Below are 14857 nucleotides of genomic sequence, written 5' to 3'. Positions count from 1 at the left end.
CGCCCGGGCGGCCGCTCTCGCCCTTTTCACGGAAAAAGCCAACACTCGGCGATTCGGCATCGCGCTCTCTTCCGCCCGATGTAAACAGAACGCGGCGCCGCCACCTGCAGCTGTTCAGCACCGCCGGCCCGTCACCGCCGGCCCGGCCGCGGCTGCAGCGGGAGCGGGCGGACCCCGGCCCGGCCCGGCCCGGCCCGGCGGCCCCTCAGCCCCGCGGCCCCTCAGCGCCGGGCCTTCCGCGGTGCGCGGGCGCCCCCTGTCGGCGAACGCGCGAAGGGCGGGCGCGATCCCGGCGGGGCGCGATCCTGTCCGGGCGCGATCCCGGCGGGGCGCGATCCTGTCCGGGCGCGGTCCCGGCGGGGCGCGATCCTGTCCGGGCGCGGTCCCGGCGGGGCGCGATCCTGTCCGGGCGCGGTCCCGGCGGGGCGCGATCCCGGCGGGGCGCGATCCCGGCGGGGCGCGATCCTGTCCGGGCGCGATCCTGTCCGGGCGCGATCCTGTCCGGGCGCGATCCCGGCGGGGCGCGATCCCGGCGGGGCGCGGTCCCGGAGGGGCGCGATCCTGTCCGGGCGCGATCCCGGCGGGGCGCGATCCTGTCCGGGCGCCGTCCCGGCCGGGCTGCCCTTCACACGGCAGCGCGCCCGGTGCGAGCCCGCCGGCCCTTGCCTCCTGTGCCCCGCTCCCGATCTCCTAAAGCCGCCTTCGTGTGCCACAACTGCTGGGGGAACGCAGAAAAGGCGTAATTCTGCTTTTCTTCTAGCGATCCCCAAGCGCCCACAATTCTTATAACTGAGATGACAATAGTACCTATAGCATTGAGTGGGCCTGGGCTAGCTAAAGGAATTTGTCCTGGCAAGATCCTGTTTTCCTGTGCCACTCCGCACTAAGTAGTCACAGTTTGTAATTATGCCTACAGGAATCTTCAAGCCCGGCTGTCTTATGTGCTACTCTTCATATACCAATGGCATTTACATCAGCGCTACTGAATCGCTTAAAAAGGAGATGCAGGAACAACAGTATGAACCACCTGGGTACAAAATCCATTTGTTTTTAATGAGGCAGTGTAGGCTGCCAGGTATTGTATTATAAACATTTCCATTCTTTAACTCAGTGATCACTGGATAGCTGTTATTTCCTACCTCAATTCATGCAAATTGTTATATTGCTATTAGATTTGCTATATCACTATAATCAAGTATAGAAACATACATTCTACCACCACTTTTGTGTGCAGCTCCCCTTACAAGCTGTGTGAATGTTTCATGTGAAAGAACTTTAAAGTCAGACAGTTGGGTAGCTAAACTTATTAGAAAGCAGCCTTATCTGAGGAGTTCCAAGGTCCTAAATTGACAGAGCCTTGAGATGTGCCCCATATTTCTGTTTGGCATATACTTGCTATTTTTTTCCTCCTAGATTTTGAAACATCAAAATATTTTTATCTTTGAGTATGCTTGAAAATGTCATTTAAAGTTCTAAAATACTTCCTAAATTATTTTTCTGACTAACATTAAACTGGAGCTTATTGATCACTTTAATCTCAAATTATCTCTACAGATCTTCAGATTTACATCTTACACCAATATGAGTCTTAATTCAGTTGGGAGAGGCTCTTAATCTCAAATGTCAGAAGTGTCATCAGCATAAACAAGATCAGGATCAGCCCATAATAGGTGAGTAACAAATGGAAATGACTGAATGCAAACCCACACAAAAGTACATATTAGCATTTCTGTCTGCTGAGAATTCAATACCCTCCTCTTTTGGATCCCTTACAAATCTATTAAGACTCAAGCAGTTCTGCAAAATGATACTCCAGTATGTACAGCTGAGTAACAGCTAAAATAATAAATTATTTTAAGTCTTCTTAAAATTGTAATGTATATATCAAAAATGGATCATTTTAAAAACTTGTGTAAATATGTATTAGAAAAAGACACATTAGAGTGGTAGAAGTTGTTAATATTTTTGTTGCTTATGTTTTTAATGGTATATTATTTCTAAGGAAGGAAGAAAAGGCTTTTCTTTCCAGTATAGCCAAAGATGCCTGATTGCAAAATTCAATCAGTCCTAAAATTAAAATTAGGAGGCTGGATCAGCATGAAAGCAATTGTGTTATAAGTCAGTGTTAAGATGTTATTGATAGAAAAGCTAATGCAATACATTTTCTTCTGTCACACGTTTCTGGCCCAAAGCAATTTGCCAACCAGCAAACCTCCTCAGCATAAACACTGGGGAGCCCCCGCTGGGTCCTGGAAATCCCGCTTGTCTGCAAGTGCACAATATACAAGGCAAATCTCCATAAAGCTCAGTGCCACAGTTGAATACAAACACTCCTAAGGTCCTGCTGTGACTTGGCATACCCTGCTGGACAGCTGGAAACTGAGAGGAAAGGAGCTGCTGCCAATAACGGGTTACAGGGGATTGTTGGTGCTAAGTTTCCTGGAAACAGGCAGTGACTGACGTGATTATTTTGTTGGAGGATACTGATGTGATATATAAGATATATGCAATGATACACAGTTGCATTTGATAAATATCTGACAGGATATACAGTAAAACAGCACCTTTTTGATATGATCCCTGTGCTTTGGCTAGGAATTAAACCCTGAGAAAAACAAACAGAACTTGTCCCAAACCTACATTTTACCCAGCATAATTCTGTATATCAGATATTGCTCTAAGTGTCATTTTATTATGTGTATCAAAAAGATTTAGTATGCTAAGGGTCATGAATGTGTATCTAACACCCCTGCAGCTGCAGTTTACTGTAGATAGATTACATACAGTCAGTCTTTCATTTTTTTCCTTGGAACCACTTGCAATGAATTGCTACCAGCGATCATTAAAAAAAGATTGCTCTTTTTATGTAGCTTGAATATATGAAATGCAACTTATCTGCATTCTGATGTGAAGAATGCTTCAAAGAAAATTCGAAGATGGAAATGAAAGAGCTAAACTAGGGATTGGCATACACAATCATCATTAGTCTAATGTAATATAATCTTTAAGGTAAAGAAGCTACATTTTCTAAACCTGAATAAAACCCCAGCATTCTCTATGTGTTATAATAAATTAATGCAATAAAAACAGGCACACTTATCCTGTAAAGAAGCTTATTAAGCAGACTGCTAGTGCTGCAAAATTCAGCATACAGTAAACAATACTTTTTTTGTTAGAATAATGACCTACAGTTTATTCTTTTATACTGTGTAGCACTTGGGGACCACATCCATTTACCAAAATAATACCAAATTAGTACTGCAAATATTGAAATCAGACCTTTCAGACTAACCAGTGGCCTAATTTTCTCTTCAATCTGCTCTTAATCTCAATTCATCAATAATACTGCCTTATTATAGGACTTTGACAGTGAGCTAGAGCTTTTGATAAATTATACATCTCAAGCCAGATTTAAAATTTGAAGCTCAAGTGCTAATTATCTGTACAGGCCTAGTTAATAACGAGATTTCTTGTTAAGTATCTGATCACAGCATGGGCATCATTTGTCAAGAACCTCAAGTCTACCTTGGAGACTAGCTCTTCGAATTCTCCCTTGCCTACCATATGTAAAATTGGGATCTTTGTTTCTATAATAACCTTTTATTAGGAAGCTGACATAATGATTAAGTTCACTGTAGACACATACAATGAGTTAGACAATTACCCTTGCTGCTTTAAACTACTCAGGCTCCTAGCAAGACAAAATAATTAATATTGAATTTTAATTTGATGTGTTCCACATTTAAACCCCAATTTGCAAAGTACACCTGGAAGGCTGCCGCTGTTTCCTTGCAGTTTGTGCTGATGAAATAAAAGCCCCTGCAGTTTGAATGTAAAAGCACAGAAGGCATGATGCACCACAATCACTTCTCAGTGGAGCAAAGAATTTTCGAGCATTAATGGGAAAGGTAATTACCTAGGTCTAACTTTATAGCCTTTTCTCTAATGAAACTATAATCTCACAGGCCTACATGGTTTAAGTATTTACATGATTTTAACGATTTCACTGCCATAACAGTTGTCACACATGGTAATTTAAAAACTCAGTGCCTTGAAACAAAGATGCTAATTATATTTCTATATTTTTATTATTGAAGTAAAGCTGGACTGTGTGAAGTGACAGAACCATAATAAAAACAGCCATGCGCTGTGTTGCCTAAGTGGAAGGGGGTAGGGGCACGTATTTATTTGCTGAAAAAAGGCGCCTAAGAGCCTTCCCCACTGTACCTGTTAACTGCTGAGCAGCTTAGCTCCCCTGAGCTTTGGCTGTGGGGCAGAGCACCCTGTGCTCTGAGGACCTTCAGTCTCTCAGACTTCAGGCAAAACTCCCACTGAGCCAACTTGTGTAGTCCTTTCCTTATTAAAATACAAATGTTTCTCAACCGTAATCACCTAAAGACATATCCCATCCAGACAGTGCTGGCCTTGTAAGGAGGTGTCCTGGAGCCCTTCCCCTACACAAGCCCAGTGCTAGCATTAGGCAGTCCTGATGGCAAGCACTTCCTCCCACATATAGATGAACTGAGCCTGAAACATGTGGGGAAATGGGCTCTTTGCCTGAAGAACTGGACAGTGCAGCGATTTGCAGGGTGTATCCTGTAATGTGGTTCCAGTTTTTCAGAATGGTGCCTGGACTGTCTGCTGGGGTGGGATGGGGCTCCCACCCATCTCACATCATTCTGCTGTTCAAGGCCTTTGCAGTCCCCTCTACATCTCTCTCTGGCCTCTGCTCTTACTGTGCTGGGCTTGGCTGTCACCTCACCTCTGTGTCAGATGTGTAGGCGGGCAGGGGAGTAACAGCATTAGGAAAGTCAGCTTTCCCAATGATCTCAGCTCTGGGCTTGGGACTCCTGCCTTTACTCAGCTCTTGCTAGGCTGGATTACTTCCTCCAGCCTTGGCTTTTGTCTGTGCTTGAGAACTTCACACCTTCAAACAAGCTGAAGTCATCACTGCTTCAATTTCCAGGACAATCTAATTTGATGTTCATGTCACGATACTGCTTTATTTTCCAAAACCTGCTCACATTTCCTAGCCGTGGGCCTCAGGTGCAAAGTTTGGATCTATATCAAAATAAGAGCTTCACAAAATGACATATGTGGAGATAGGTAATACAGATGCCTTCTGATTATTATTATTATTATCAGCTTGTGACACAAAATGACACAAAGTGAGACACTAAAACAGAAAAATCCAAAGCCACTTTGCTGATAGGAAGGTGAGTATCAACACTATTTAGAGTGTCAGTGGGGAGCCAGAATTTCCATTCTGTAGAAAATTCAGATATTTCATTTTTTTCCCCCAGTTCTTTACTGGAATGAGAAGACAAAAAAAAATTATGATTATTTTTCTGGATGATTGGAAGCTACTGGTCTTCAAAAATAAAGACTGTAAGTAGTGGCTGTTTGCTTATAAATTTAAGTGAAAAATGCTGTAAGAAGACATCAGAACAAGATGTGGTAAGAAGACATAGAACGATCTCAGAGAGGTAAGCTCTGCAAACCCCTGGGGAGTATTGGGCTTGAAGGATGAAACTGTGGACAAAAAAAACATGAACTATTTAATATGGTGACCAAACACTGATTTTTGCCTTGGCCCCTGTAACAACTGTATTTTTGTAACAAAGATCAGACAAGACCCTTGGATGAAACTGTGTGGATCCTCTTAGCCTGGGGGAACAAGTATCATTAGTTAACCTGGCACCAAAGCAAGAAGTAAATGAGCTGCCAGGCTGGGGAAGGACAAGAACATAGTGCTGGAGCGTGGTTTTCTATTTTTTTTTTTCCTTGAGAAAAAGAAAGACTTGTAATCATCTTCTCTGCCTTAGCTCAAGGGAGACACTGCAGACTGGGGGGGAGATCATATGGCATAAAAATGTGTGATGACAACAGCTAAAAGCTTCATTTGACGTGTTTCCAGCTCATAAACTGGGCTGTATCATTCAGAGGAAAAGACCTGTTAGTCTTCTCATCTCTTAGCACTTTGAAGGAATACACCAGGATGCTGAATGCTGAGGGAGAAGCTTTGTACCCCAGTTTTAAGGGTATCAGCACTGGGAATATTGAATATTTTATCTGTTTCAACACTATATGAGATTTTACATTATAGAATTTCTTTTTCATTTGAAAGCATAGTTTTAGAGGAACAGGCAGATGTTAGAAAAGATGAAATAAGGTGCATTATTAAGACAGTATAAAATGACAGACATCTTTTTTAGCAACTCCAGTGTAGCCACTCACTAGCAGAGTTTCCTAATTAGACTCCACCTCTTATCCCAGGGAGGAGAAGCTCTGAGAGCTGCTGCTTTCCTGCTCTTCCTCTTCAATGTGACAAACAAAAGCAGCCAAAGCAGCTGCTCTGAGCCACTGGCTCCTTCAAAGGTGAGAACAGAGTGAACATCTTCTACTGCTTGGTTGCTCCTAGCTTGCATATAATATAGTTTGTATTTTATAATATATGTAATTTTCTCCTTTGTCTCTGGAACATCTCAATTACCATTGCTACTGAGTACTTTCAGGTGTAGATCCAGACCTTTTGAAGAGTCTTCAGAAGCCTTATGTTTTATAGTATGAGAAATACAAAAACTTCTTAGTAGATTAATGACCATTTCTTTCTAAAAGTTTTATAGAAAGAAGAAAATTATTATTCTACTACTAATGAATTTTTGAATGGATTATTCAGATTAGGAAATCTCTAACAAAAATTTGTCATTACTTTTAGAAAAAGGTTCTTTCAGGATTCGCATCACAATTAAAATTACTTTGCAGGACAGATCTTGCTGAACTGACATTGGAACCATGGATTTTTAGGTATCTAAAAATGATGTAATACTCAAGATGATTGATGTAGTACAAAACTAGGATAAAGTTTGTTTTAACTATATGATAAAACATTAAAATTTCAACATGCTGTAGCAATATAGAAAATTCACAGATATTTATAAATGCATACAGGCAACACAAATCAGACATCCCCTTTTTAATTTAGACATGCATTGGATTTTTTTAGACATCATATTACCATGCACTAAAGCAGCCCAAATGACTTATCAAAAACACTGCCAATGAAAAAAACAGGTTCGTCACTTTGCTGGTGGTCTTGGCAGATAAAGCAAAATTGCCACTATACATCATCCTTAAAAGAAAGACAATACCAAAGAGGAAGCTGCCAGAAGGTGCCATTTTCAGATGTCAAGATAAGGGATGGACGTCTGAATTAATGCAAGACTTGTTGCATGTTTTCTGTAACAGACAAGCTGGTGCCCTGCTAAAGCAGACAGTGATGCTTGTGCTTGGATGCATTTCTAGGGTGTATAACTGAAGGAACCTAAAAGAATCTTAAGAAAACAAATAGTATTCCTGGAGGCAACTGCTATGAGTTCTTAAGGGTGCTGTAAGCAATCCTTTTAAAGCTGTATGGAGAAACAATGCAGAGATTGAATCCTGGGGGTAACAATCCCTTGGAAAAATCCATTAACACTAAGGGTACAAATTGAGAAGCCACCTTTGGCCCTTCTGGGACAAGGCCTTCTAGGAAAGAATAACTGGTGTCTGTGTTGTGCACAGACTGTGTAAAACTGTGTGTCAGATACTGAGGCTATGAATGTTGGTGCCATTAGCAGAACAATCAGATTAGCGGGCAGTGCAAGAAGCAACAGCAATACTGACAGTAATGTCAGAACTGCAGTGATCCTAGGGATAGGTAAGTGTTTCCTTGGCAAAACAAGCGCCCACTAGGGTGGGTTTCTGCACGTCGGGAAGCACAAGTTTGGAGGGCTTTTTGTTCTGTGAGGTACCATTGTGAAAAGTGTCAAGATTACAAAGAGTGGTTGTCTACAAAGCTACCTCTGCTCTTGGAAGTAAGGAAAGGAAGCTTTGTGGAAGCTGTGATGCTGACTTAGGTTTATTTGGGCTTGCGCATAACATCTTTCTGAACCTTTCTGTATGTGGCTAATGCTTGAGCTTGCTAGACTTAAATACATTCACCACGACAATATAAAACCTCAGATGTGTTGAAGGGTAGATTTACACCGATTATGGAGTTCTCAAAATGGATGGAGATTAATCAATGTCATTTTGACAAGAAAATATGCTGCTCTGAGTGCCTGAGAAATTAGAATTAATATTATTTTGGTCATGAACTTTCAAAAGAAGTTACTGTCCAGCAACCTAAAGCTTCTTGAATATGTCATTCTTAAACTGAAGAGTCTGTCTGTACCCCTTTGCTTTCCTATGTCTCTACCTTGTTTTATTTTCAAGCTGTTGAGCTTTCCTTTGCTACCAGAATTGTATTTCTGGCACAAACACAATCCTGATGCCATCTGGTCTCCTTTGCTGGAGTGTCCTTATGGCAGAGCTATAAGAACATGGAGTCTCACTGAGTTCTCTGTTTGCCTCATCTTATTTAGAGAGATGAAGGGTCCAGAGCAGAGGTATCTTGAACAGGACATCTTGGTACATCTCAGAGTTGCAGAGCCAGTAGGAACAGGACAGTCACATGCTATAACTGTAAAATCAGTCCTGTGATGCTCCTGCCAATGTTAAGGCTGTTATTTCTACAAAGCTGTGATATGTTTTAAAACAAATAAAATCTAAAGAACTACTATCTCTTCACTAACACAAGTGTAAATCCTGAAAACTCTTCTGATACTGGGAGCTGCGGTTGAGCTTGTCTGTTCTGAGAGAACTGAAAGCAGAATTTAAATGTTAGTCGTATTCCTTCACCTGTAACCATGCTTGAGTTTGCCCTAGAGCTGGCTTCAAGAAAAGAGTGTTGTCGTGTTAAATATATTTAACTGCTAAATCTTTGAATTTTCACCGGTCATGTACAAAGCCAGAGTAATACCTGAATTACATTTCTACTGACTTACACTCTTCACAAATGAAAGCTGGTGAGATGACTTGCTAACTCACAGAGTAATTAATCTTCAAGAGGGTAGAAGTACAGCATTAAATTGGAGCTCAGGTTACAGACATGAAATCAAATGAACAAGTTCAGTATCTCTAACATCTTACCACTTATTCCACAAGCTGTCTAAGTACATCAAGAGATTTAATTAATTCTGTGATTCCCTGATCAGTTGCAGGAAAAAAAGACAAAACACAGAATATGGCAAAAGAGTTCTAATCAGACTGACCTTCTACATGGCACTGGAATTATTGGTGCACCCTGTATACATTCTGCAGAAGATACACTGTCTCTGCATCAGACTCTGCTGAGATTCAGACCTTCTCCACAAGTTTCAGTACTCAGAAGGGTGTTTGGAAGAACCTGAGAAGACCTTAAATGATCAATTTGTCAAGTAAAAAATGTTCCCTGTGAGAGTTTAAATATAAACCAAATTTCTCACAAAATGCAAAACACTTTCAGCAAGTACAAGCTCTTTCTATGGATTAACTGAGATTTCTGTGCTGGCCACTCTCTTCCCCAGTATAAACCCTGTAAAAGCCAAGCCCTGCAGACAGCTCAGGCCTCTGTGGAGGAATGAGTGAAGCTTGAAACTGCCCCAGGTGGGAAGGGAGGACTGTCGCTATTGGACACAAAATGAGTACACACAGGCTTGGTAAGTTCAAAAGAGAAAAACACCCAGTTTTATTCAATCATCTGGTATTTAGAGAATTCCAAAGGTGACCGTGGATTGGAAGATAGAATTACCACCTCTCCAACCACACTGGTCCAAAGATCAATCAATCATTTCTCTCCACCCACAGAGAAATATGTAAACTATTCTATTTATACATGAAATTGTGTGGGAACTTTGACTCTCAAATATGTAAACATTATCAGAAGGCTAAAGAAGTTTTATGAGAACTTTAAAACTTTCAAAAGAACTATAAAAGAAAGCTTAACACTTTTAAATATCAGGGCAACAGAGGACCTCCTCGCCACCATTGTATCTGACTAGACAGGAGGGTTTGCCCTGCCCATGGCCCAGAGCTCAGCAGAGAGGAGAGTCACGCAGGGTCTGTGTCTGTCCTGCCCCAGGGGAAGCTGCTTGAGCACCATGGGTCTAGCAGGTCAGGCCTGGCTTGGGGAAGCACCTTCAGGTTCTGGTCTAATTACCTGCTCTTTTGACTTCTGCAAAAGAATGGAAGCTTTTGTTTTTTGTTTTTTTTTTGGTTTTTTTTGAGATGTGGCAGGTTCATAGAGAAATCATAGTGTGCTGGGAAGTTTAAGTGGGGCAGGGCTTATTTAATTCTCTTTTCTCCACAAAACAGCTGGTCTTTGTATTCCAGCTAATTTAAGTAGGAAGCTTGTGTTTTATTCCATTAACTTGCAGCATGAATGTAACCAACCATAGTTGATAGCAGTGACCACTGCCAGAAAGTCATCAAGACTTTTGTGTTTGTAGATTCACAGTACTCTTTATTATGCCTGTAAAACACACAGTAGTGGATCTACACTATTTATTCTAGAACAGGAGCTACTTAGTGCTCAACTGTGTTAAAAATGCAAAAGTGAAAAAACCTGATCTTGCCTCCATCTCTCTAACAGCTGCCATCACTGGGGAAGAACCAACTTCAGAGCCTGTAACAGTGTTTTCTGATGAGCTATTGGCACATTAGAGACTGACACGTTCACCTGGAGAGGAGCACACCTGTTCAGTCAACCTGTGTGCATGATAACGTATAATAATCGTGCAACAGTGCTTCTGGGGACTCTGTCATTGCACCCAGACTGCTGAGAGAGCCTCCCATCTGTAATGCCAGTGCGAGATCCTACACACAGAATAATGCTGGAGCTTGTTTGTTACTCTTTTCACATACTCATTTTGGTAAGGAAAGTTGATAAGGTCATAATCTAAATTCTCAATGGACTTTTGATTACAAAAGAGCTTTAGCAATCTATAGGAGCTGAGAATTTGGCCAGCTTTCTACATCATGTTGGTTGTTTAAGGACTGTGCAGAATAATGTTTTTTCTTTAGAGACTGATAAGTTCAGTCTTCTGAAGAAGCTGTTGACTACCATTAGTAGTGGGTTCATTTGTTCTCTGCTGGACACTGTCAACCAGCAGGGGTTTAGGCTGTTGTGCAGCTCCCAGCTCAATTATTTCTCAGGGCTCTTTGTTTAATATAATGGGGTCAAATTCAGACTGTAGGTGGCTGATGATTTCTAGTCCAATTTACAATAGCCTGTCTGCAAGCCCACCTTGAATCCAGTTAATCTCTTTCATAAAATGAAGTGAAAACTCTACAAAATGTTCAGAGTTTTGGTCCAATATTTAGTTTTTATAATGTGAGCTGCTTAGTAATTTTTCCTGTTCAGAGTGGTTCTGACACGCTTATACAGCTGTGTTGATAAAGGGATTATATTTATTTCCCATATTGTAATGCACTGCAATGGGAATTTTTTCTGCTGAAAGATGAAGAAATGGGAAGAGGTTGAATACTACCACTATGTACCATTGACTGTTTGTAAACCTCATGTTTAAAATTAATCATCTGCTCATGATCACAAGAGTGTAATTTGATCTTTAGGAGGCCACAGTAGTCTGGTTTGTCAGTATATAGGCATTGTACTTGGCCAGTTGGCTTTTTAGGAAATGTATTAAGCTGCCACCTTGTCTGACTCACAAGCACTGAAAAGGACTAGGAGCCTTAACTGCTTCAGCTCAGCCCAAATCTTTAAGGCTGGAACATTACTGCAGGGAGTAGGTGTGATACTTACCCCAGGGATGATGCAGAAAGCTATGGGAATTCAAGGATCTTTGCAGAATAAACTGCTCCATTTATTTCTTTGTTTTATGGAAGGGCTGAAACAGAAGGTCTCAATCTCACATTGTCTAAACAAAGCAGCATGGAGGCTACTTATCATCTTCTGGATTCAGGCTCTAATCCAGACTGTAACTCAGTGCACAGAGACACAGAGAACACTTGACACTTCATGATTTTTGCAGTGAGGCAAATGGATAAGACCTTTGGAAAGCTTTAGCAATGGTGATCCAGAATGAAGGCTACACTCCTGTATCAGGCTATTTCTACTAGGAGGTACAGGGTTTAAGCTCGACCCGATGTAGTGTCTTACAAACCTGTTTTGCTGAAACAACATCTAACTGGAGAGACAATTCATGGCAGATTTTGTGTATAGACCTAATGATTGACACAATCACCTGCTTGCAAAGATGGGAAGGCTTTGCAGTTTTATGGCACCTTTTCCCCTTAAACAAGTGTTCTTTCTACAGCAGTCAAAGCAGTAGAAACAACACTGTACCACAGCAGCATTTTTGTTTAATCTGAACTATGCCTCTATTAACCCCTCTATTTCATTCAGTTCAATCCATGGACATTCATTTCTTTGATATGTATGTAGATCTGAGCACTTGCTATTCTTTGTAGGGCAGGAGAAAGAGGCAGATATTTTGCTTATATTGCAGTTATCTGGTTTTACTTGTTTACAGAGAGAGAGGCTTAATTTTTACAGTTGTATGAAAAACCTGCAGCTTAGAGATGCTTTCCAAGTGTAACAAAACAGTTACCAGAGTAAGTGATTTAAAATGTAAACTGAGGTAAGTATAGAATTCTAAATATATTTGACTTGTTGATAAAATAAAATAGGGCCTATTTGCTGATTCCACAGTTGGTGGAGAAAGATAGAAAACCAATTCCCCTTTATTTCCCTTTGTAGGTAAACACATAAATGTTGATTCCCTACTCATGAGATAAACCTTCATTGTGGCAGTAATGGATGCAGCTTGCAAACAGGAAAGGAGGTAAGTAGGAAAAAAACCACAAAGCTTACTTATTCAGAAGGAAAGCTAAACCAGATATTTTATCTTTGAAAGTTATCTCACTATTGAATAAATAAGATGTCAAAACTAACTGTAATCCTGGCTCAGCTTCTGTTCAGTTCTTCCTGAGGAACACTGAATAAAAGTTTGAAAATTATTAAAGCCTGTAAGGACGTGAACAGAGGGCAGCAATCTTGGAAAGGCATTGAAGAAGTTTCTAGATGACTCTAGATTTAATATTTCTATTTTACATGTCTTCATTTAATATCTTAATTATTATTCCTTATTTCTACATTCTGCTTTAAGCATTTGTATTGGAGTTAAGTTGTAAAAACTTTCAGAATATTGAAGAAAGAATAAATATTTCCTGACCTTTTTTTTTCTTAGATGAGCATGCTTTTGTTGCCCTTTCACTCTCCTTCAGTTCTGGTTGTTAAGGCATAAGAAGTAGAATAGAGTCTTATGAAAAGCTGAGAACCCTGAAGGTAAAAAGCCTGAAAGTAGAATGTGGCACTGTGAGTAAATGGTGTTGAAGCAGCAGTTCAGCTAAGGTTTTTGTGAAGTGTCTCAGAAATGTCAATAAAGAATTGGAGAAAGAATAAGATGAGCAAGAAACTGGCTAAAGAGTAGATATTTAGCCAAGCTGAAAGGGAAAGCTCTTGGAAAGAGAGTATTGGTTCAAAGGCTGATCAAATATAAAGGGCTGAAAAATGTTTTCATGACTACATTGACACAAAGCAGATGCATTAATTTGCATGTCTGCAGATGATGCAAATTTTGAAGGCACTGATGGTTTGGAACATTTCTGGACTATTATGTAGTAAGAACTTAAGGAAAAAGAAGTTTGAAATAAAACTAAATGCAACATTAAAAAGAACACTAGCTGTAATCTGAAATTCCATCAGAAACATCAGATGAAGTGAAAATACCGTTTAATCAGTCAGCATGTACAAGTTCAAGCCACCAGTGCAACAGATATAGTGGAGTTATAAATGTTCAGGGATCCATCTATGTTTCTGCCTGTTGCTGTATTTCAGGTATTTCGTGCTCCAGGTTTTCTAGCCTACTAATAATAAAGCTGAGGAGGATATATGATTCCAGCTTTGCATATAGCAAAAAAATAAAAACAGAGAAAGAAGATTCCATTAAAAAAATACACCAAATAGAAAAAGACTAATTTCAGGCCAAGTTAAAATTTAAATGGAAAATGAGAGGAAGGCCTGACCAGATCACCAGAAACCTGAGTTTTAAGGAAATCAGAATGTGTGGAATGTGATTGTTAAGGTAGATCACTTACATAGACATGATTATTTATGGCTTCAAAGCCCTCTGAGTGGTGTTTTCTTCATGTGACAGTTTGGCTAAATTGCAGTAGTGCCTTTGGGTGCATCTTCAGCTCTTCTCAGAAGTCAAAACTGGCCATTAAACTCAGTATCCAGAAAAGATTGCTAAAACACTTTTGTCTGCATGTTGTGTTGATAACTTTCTGCAAGCTCACAGTTTTGAAAATGAAGTTCTTGATATCTTGAGATATCAGTTTTACCTTTTGAATCCTCTGTTTGCATATCTGTGGGGAGAAAAGAGGGTTTTCCTGAGTTCTAGACCTCCGTGTACTTTTCATGAATGTTTAGGCAAACTAACTATAAGCATGACATGGTTGAAGAAGAGAGTGCAGAGCACTGTGGATGGGTTGAGGTGTCACTGTTTTGCTGCTTTATCAATAGATAGATACCCATGAGCTGCCAGGCCCTTCCTGCCTGGAGCTCTTCCTGGCAGGCACCCAAGAATGGCATGCTGTGGCTGTACACCATAGTTTTCAGACTCAAGGGAAGAAGACATTCCCCTGAGATACCACATGTTTTCCACAGGTTTAGTTCTAGCTGATTTGCCAGTGGCAATGCCAAACAGCTGGGGCTGCTCTTGATTCTCCAGGGTGACTGTTGAGACAGTAGGCTGCACAAGATGCCTTCAGCTCAGTAAAATCTTCATGCCACATAACTGCTGGGCATCCCCTTAGAGAAATATGATTAGAAAGATGATGTATCAACTTTTTTTTTTTTTTTAATTGTCAGCCACCTCTGAAGCATTTTGTATGTGTGGGTCACCCTTTGGGCACTAGGTAGAGATAAACT

General features: G+C 40.8%; 1 long non-coding RNA gene across 2 annotated transcripts; it reads left to right on the top strand.

The window, feature by feature from the left end:
• Nucleotides 1–893: 893 nt before the first annotated feature.
• Nucleotides 894–13766, top strand: LOC137477183 (uncharacterized). Of its 2 annotated transcripts, none has more exons than XR_011000863.1 (5): nt 894–1075; nt 3763–3908; nt 5304–5388; nt 6277–6378; nt 10493–13766. It is a non-coding gene; the product is annotated as an uncharacterized lncRNA (long non-coding RNA). The 2 variants fall into 2 exon arrangements; XR_011000862.1 differs by having other exon boundaries at nt 894–1670.
• Nucleotides 13767–14857: the final 1091 nt, after the last annotated feature.

Source organism: Anomalospiza imberbis, chromosome 7 (assembly GCF_031753505.1).
Source record: "Anomalospiza imberbis isolate Cuckoo-Finch-1a 21T00152 chromosome 7, ASM3175350v1, whole genome shotgun sequence".
Lineage (NCBI taxonomy): Eukaryota > Metazoa > Chordata > Aves > Passeriformes > Viduidae > Anomalospiza > Anomalospiza imberbis.
The sequence above is the reverse complement of the archived record's forward strand: the minus strand, read 5'-3'. Positions and strand labels throughout refer to the sequence as shown.